This window comes from Symsagittifera roscoffensis, chromosome 8 (genome assembly GCF_963678635.1).
Source record: "Symsagittifera roscoffensis chromosome 8, txSymRosc1.1, whole genome shotgun sequence".
NCBI lineage: Eukaryota > Metazoa > Xenacoelomorpha > Acoela > Convolutidae > Symsagittifera > Symsagittifera roscoffensis.
In genome coordinates, this window is record NC_087069.1 from 44,414,603 (window position 1) to 44,421,709 (window position 7,107).

Sequence of the window (7,107 nt, forward strand, 5' to 3'; positions counted from 1 at the left end):
TAGTCGTGAAGTATCTGCATTTTTTCTTAACATTGGAAGTTCATGTTTGCTTGGATTATGGCCTTACCAAATTAAATTTTTTATGAGATTGTGACAAAATTGTACTTGTGATCGTGAGGGATCACTATTTGGATTTATGACAATTGGTCGGATAGAGTCATTCTCAAAACTTTGTCGTTTTCTTGATCATTCTTGTAAAGTGGTAAGTTTATGATTTTCAATGTACCCTATGGGTTGATTCCAGTTTCATGTTCGGACTGGTTTATGTTTGAAGGTTTTTTTTTTACTTTTTAGAGATGATGTTGTTGTTGCTTCGGAATGAGGAAAATGTCTTTCCATTAAACTTTGTGGTTGTTGTGTTTTTTTTTTGGATTTTGAAGGAGTTAGTTTTTATGTATTGTTTTAGTATCTGGTTCTGATTCTTTGTTCCGTTTTCTTGTTAAACTAGTTTTTGGAGTTTGTTTTTGCTTAGAAGTGAAAACTTTTTCTGCGATTGTTTTATATAACCTTCTTTGTTGATGTGGCCTTACTACAATAACGTATCGGGAGTCTTGAATAAAACAATTGAGAACAATTATAGTTTTTACTTCCTATATTTAATGTTGACATAAGTGTTAAGATGAAAAACTCATTCAAATCCGGTTGTTAATTTTTTAATTTCCTAAACGGTTGGTCCCTAATTATTTTGCGACTGTTATCTTAATTTCTCGGGTCTTATATTTTGTTGTGCACAGACGGGTTGGGGAGAAAGTTGATCATTTCTATCGAATGACATGTACTAAAACATCTGGCGCTCTCTGCATTTAGATAACCTTAATCCTTTTTTGAATGGGATCGATAAGATATCGAGGGTTGGAGAATAAAATCAATCCATAGAGCTCAGGTATAATTAGAACACGAGCAGGTCGTTAAATAATATTTTACAGCTTCTCATTTTAAAGGTTGATTTAAGCCTGGTTCAAACAAGAATTAGGGATCAAATTAAGAATTAGTAACCGAAGCTCTTCACTGTTAAGATCAACCTAAATGGGCTGAGTTTATAAGGTAAAAACTAGTCAGTTAGTCCTGCATCGACTAGGGTCGTTAGAAACGTCAAAAGAAGGCTGTAATAATTTTGAAATTTTCAAATTTGATAAATGCAAAGAAAAGTGATCTCAATTTTGCGAAAATTTCAATAAACACTTTACGGTCACAGATCCAGGGAGAGGCCCTGCTGATAATTTTATTTGAATGATTTTAAGCTTTTTGATGTTAAAGATCCAAGGAAAGGCCTTACGGCTCAAATATTTATTTGCATTTTGTCTGTCAAAAGGCAACAGAAACAGTGAAAAAAATCGAGGAACGCAAAAAAACTGATAAAACTGAACAAAGAAATCAAAACCACAATCCAATTACGTTTTGCGGAGTGAAAAAAATGCGTTTACTCTAACTTTTAGTTTTTTTGTGTTTTTATTTGGATTTTAAAGGAGAAAGAGCTTACGTATGATTTTAGTATCTGATTCTGATACTTGGTTGCGTTTTCTTGAAAAACTCTTTTTGGAAATTGTTTTTGTTTATAAGTGAAACTTTTTTTTGCGATTGTTTTTTTTAACTTTATATAACTTTCTTTGTTGATGTGGCGTTACTACAATATCGTATCGGGGCTCTTGAATGAGACAATTGTGCAATTGTGGATAATTCTTGTTTTTTTTTCCTATATTTGATGTTGACATAAGTGTTTAGATGAAAAAATTATGCAAATCCGGTAGTTAATTTTCTAACTTCTTAAACTGTTGGTCCTTACTTAATTGATGACGGTTATATTAATTATTCTGGGCGTATATTTTGTCGTGCAGAGACGGGTTGAGGAGAGAGTTGATCATATCTATCGAACGACATGTACTAAAACGTCTGGCGCTCTCTGCATTTAATTAAACTAAATCCTACCTTAAATGGGATCGAAAGGAGATCGAGGGTTGGAGAATAGTATATCAATCCTTAGGGCTCAGGTATAATTAGAACACAAACAGGTCGTTAAAAACTGCTTGACAGCTTCTCATTTTAAAGGTTGATTTAAACTTGGATCTAACAAGAGTTAGAGATCAAGTGAAGAAAGCTCTTCGCGGGTTAGCTTAAATTAATTAGGCTGAGTTTGTAAGGTAAAAATTTGTCAGCTAGTCCTGGGTAGTTTGAAAGGATTAGAAAGTGAATTGACACCCTAGGGTCTGTAGAAACTTAAAAGGAAGGATGAATTAATATTGAGTTTAATAAATCCAAGGAAAGATGATCTGCATTTTGAAAAGATTTCAAAAAAACTTGAAGGTTAAAGATGCAGGGAGAGGCCCTGATGATTTTGCTATATGAATGAACTTGAGGTTTTTAAAGTTAAAGATCAAAGGAAAGGCCTTCAGACTCAAATGCTTAAGTTGCAATACGTTGTCTGCCAATACGCAACAGAAACAAGGAAAAATTTCAAGGAACCCAAAAAAAGAAGAAACTATTTACAATGTTAATTTTTGATAAAACTTCAAACTTCGAAATTAAAAGAACAAAAAGTTTGCTTTCTAAACTTTTTGAATTTCAAGATTGAGTTATGGTTGATTTCTTGGAAAAAAGTTTTTGATAACGCTGGATTAAAAGATAAAATTTCTATTCCGCTGATAAATCTGAACAAAAAATCAAAACTACAATTCAATCACGTTTTTCGTGACCTTTATGTTTTGTCCATTGATGGAGTTTTTTCCTTTTAAAAAAATGAATTGAACTGAACTTAATACAAAATCAATAGTCAAACCAGCAAAAAAATCAAAATTGGTTTGTGAACAAATTTTAAGTCTTTCTGAAAAAAGCATCACAGTCTAAAATTATTCACTACGTTCAATGACTTTTCGCCTATCGAAATTTTTCTCCAAAACAATTTCAAGTCAGCTTTTTGAAATGACTTTGTGCCTGATACACATGAAGTCTAGTGGCAGAAGGGACGCAAAAGAGCGGTAAAAAGCGGAAAAATGCCGGAGTCTATTGTCACTTTCTAATTTGGATCACTAAAAATTAAAAAAAAATAGAAATAACGAAAATTTTATCAAGACAAATTTGAACATAATTATAGAAATTGGACCAATTATATTTTACTCATTGTCTCGATATTTAGAAAGGCATTAGAAATACATATGAGCTACTTTGTGAAATTGTACAGTTTTTTAAATACCTTAGGGTAGTAACAAAACAAGTGCAAGAAAGCACTTCTGGCGACTTGAATGAATCCTTAACAAGACATCTATAATTGTTTCGACTTTCAAAAGTAGTGAAGAAATTTTTGTGCCTGGGGTGGTGTTGTTCTCTAGACAGTTTCTATTTTCCTAACTGGGCAGTTTCAATGTTTTTTTTTTCATTATCACAAAATTATTGATATGTTCAGCTCAAATTTTTAAGGATTTTTTAACTGTAAACAGTTTTTCTAAAATTAAACCCGACTAAAATGCGACAAAACTGCTCATATCAGGGCAATGCATTGAATGTTCCGACTGCCAATATTTGGTCTCGACTAGTTTTTATTAAAAGAAATATTGACAAACTGCAAAGTTTACGGTGACAAAAATTAAAAGTGTATGTTAAAATTTTAGTTGTTCGTGGAATTAATAAGACAATATAGCTCGCCTCAAAAACATAGAGAAAACATAACGAAAAACATGTAGATTTCCCACTTTTTTCAAAAGTCGGAAAAAAGACTTCAGGTCTTTATTAAGGTCTATGGAAAATTCTCTGTTTTGAAAACAATTGAATTGATGAATATTTGTAAAAATAAGATCAAGAAAACTGATTTTGTTTTCAAAACTAACGTCACACGTTTGTGAACTGTAAAGTGGTATATTTTGCAAATGACAAAGTTTTGTATAGTCCAAATAGTACGCGTCAGTTCATTTTGGATCGATTTCTTGAACGAATAAATTCTCCGTCCACGCTTTAAAAGCATGAAGTAGATTTAATAGCATGAACCAGGGGCGGATTTAGGATTTTCTCGAGGGGGGGGGCGGATTTTCACAAAATTTTCAAAAATTTTGACGACTTTTTTTTTTTAGGTCGACCAAATTTATTTTTCGAGCTCTCCCAAAGCAATGTTTTGCCCCTATTTGGGCTAAATTTTCTGCGCCGCTAAAGTTTTTTTTCTGAAAAAAACAGTCAAAAAAGCCGTTTTTGGGCACTTCTTGAAAAAATTTTATCAAAAAAATCGCGTTTTTTTTGGCGCGCGCTCCCCCTCAAAGGGAGTATATATTGGCGCCCAAGGCGCCTTTAGAAAAAATTTAGGGTCGGTCGGCCAAAAATGGATTTCTGAAAAAGTATCAAAGGGGGGACCCTTTGGGTCGGCAGGGGGTCGAATCCCTGAAGAGGGAAAGCGTCCCCCCCCGCCCTCCCCCTAAATCCGCCCCTGGCATGAACCCCATAATTTTATGAAAAATGATCGCAGGAGAGATCTTCATGAATTCGAGCTCAGGACAACAATAACTTTCAAATGATAATCCAAAGATTTGCCGAAAAAAGACTAGTTAGAAAGTCGAAATCTGCAGCAAAAAACTGCTCAGAGACACACATTCCCTCATTTTCTTCAAAAGTCGGAATAATATTTCAAATCGGGACAAATAATGCGCAATTTGTCTGAAAGTTTTTTTAGTCCTTTTGAAGAGCAAGCGGTAATCACCACCATTGAATTTAATTTCACAAGTCTATTGGTATTCAAACCAAGTGTGGTTAAAATAGCCGTGATATAGTCTGGATTATTAAAAAAAAATTCAGAAGGGTCATTTGTGATCCAAAAACTAAAAAGAAAGATGTCACAGGTAGGGGAAACAAAAAAGAAATTTTAAATTTTACCCTTTTAGGAGATCCGATTTTCCTGGTGAAGTGACGGTTTCGTCAATCCAATTACAGAGAATTGTAGATAATTTGTTGAATTTGGATTTCCCGGACCTTGTCGTTCAAAAACAGATGAAAAATTGACTCTTTCCAATTAAAGCTGATGTACGTTAATATTCCCGCCCACCCCGCTCCCCCCTCACACAAAAAAAAATGTTTCACGTGTAATTATTGCTAAATGCGTGATGTTTTGATGTAAAGTGTGAACTACAAGTCTGCTAACAAAGATCCGTTTTTCAACTTATGCGAACTTAGATTAAATTATGAAATAACGATAAAAATAATGTTTCAAAAAGAAAGTTCAAATGTGGGGGGGGGGGGGGGGAGTGGAAAAAGCCATGGAGAGCTATAGTTGGAAAAAGACGATAATTGTCTGTATGTAGCTCTGGCTTCCTGCTCCTTCTTGTCCGGTTGTCAAATCCGACGCGAACCTGGCAAGCTTCAGGCCTCCTCACATTTAATATCCAGGAATAATCAGTGGAGACTTTTTGGTAAATTGTGACCGGATTTTTGTAATAACCTGATTTCAGTAGTAAAATGAGTATTTTTGATCAGTTTTCAGCCGCTGTAAGAACGCTTCAAGCTAAGTTTGGAGAGTTTTTGAGCCCCATATGGGCCGTTTTGCACCTTTTTTTTCGTTTTGAAAAACAATTGTTTAGAGGTACACTATGTGACTCCTGAATCGTTGTTTGTCTGTCGACGTCAAGTTGTTGATTATCGAAGACAGATGTAATGGCAATTTGACTTCTGCTCAAAAAACCGCGAAAACTTATCAATTTCAGAACTCATTGAGAACAGACTGAAACTATATTAAACAAATAAAAAACAGACAAGAGTTTGTAAAAAAAATCCATCCCCCCACGAAATGTTTGCTTAGCGCATGTTGGAATTTGCCTGGCGTTGCCAATCAAAGATAGTTATCTTGCAAGATTGGCTCTTCTACTACCTAACATCCCCCCCCCCCCCCTTTTGAAGTTTGTAAATCTGCGGTCAAATTAGGAAGTTTTTATATGGTATTTGTGGGTAAAAAGGCATCATGTCAGTTTTCATGACAAGCTGACAACGTGAACAAACATTAGAAAAATAAAAACTAGCCGGTAATCCGGGTTAATCCTGCCGATCATCACCGATTCAGCAGTGTCCCAGGATAATGCAAACTCCAGCGCTGAACTATTCACAGTTCACTGGAAATTACAGCAAGGTCATTGATAACCCAGTAACTTTTCATCAATGTGTTAAGAAAAATCACCACAAAAACTGTCGAGGACTTGACCTTCAGACTTAGATTTTGTATAATCAGCGCCATTTGGCCGAAACATTTTGTATATTTAAGTGTTTTCTCCAAAAATAGAACAACCAAGAGTTTTTTCAAATTAAAATAATCATTTGGTTAAAAAGATTTTGAGCCTGCATCCACTGCATTAGTAGGTTATTCTACCGTTAGTATAATTGGTATAATTTCGGATAAAATTTCAATACTCACTCAGAACTTATAGTAAAAACCTTGGACTTTTGTGAATGGCTAAAAAAATTTTAAAATTTATTAGTTAAAAATCGTGGCCTGTTTTTTTGGCAGTTTGAAGTTTATCTTATCAAATATAGTTATAAATGTGAGTGCACAAAAAATCATAACCGGTTGACCAAAATTTCTCATCATACAGTTTCCATATATGAAAAACTTCTTCCCAAACAGTTCCATACGTACAACAAAATGTGAAATCTCTGATTAGCATTTTTTATATATAGAAATTGTATGATAAGTTTTTTTCCAGAAACCTAGAGTTTGATTTTTTTCTCAATTTAGTTTCTAAAAATTTTTGAGTTATGTTCGTAACCGTACGCAAGTGACAAAAAACTTGGTTACTCAAAGCTGGAGTCACCAAAAGTTGGACGATCTTGCATTTACATTGCATACAAAACGACTTGAATTGTCTTAGAGCTGTTTCACACAAATGATATAACGAAAGTAACAAGCTTTTGGAACCAGATATAAACTATATTTATTATTGGTTATAAATTGGATATTTTATCTCTATAAAATATTTAATATTAACCAATCACGATCCATCTAACTAACAACCCACTTATTTGTAAGTGCTGAAATTACTTGTAATTTCAGCACCAGAGAGATTTGAATTTAACTTAGAAATTAGTTGCCTCTCCAAGAGACCTTTAGCAATCGCAATAAGCCAGTATACTCTAGATCTATTGAGTCTA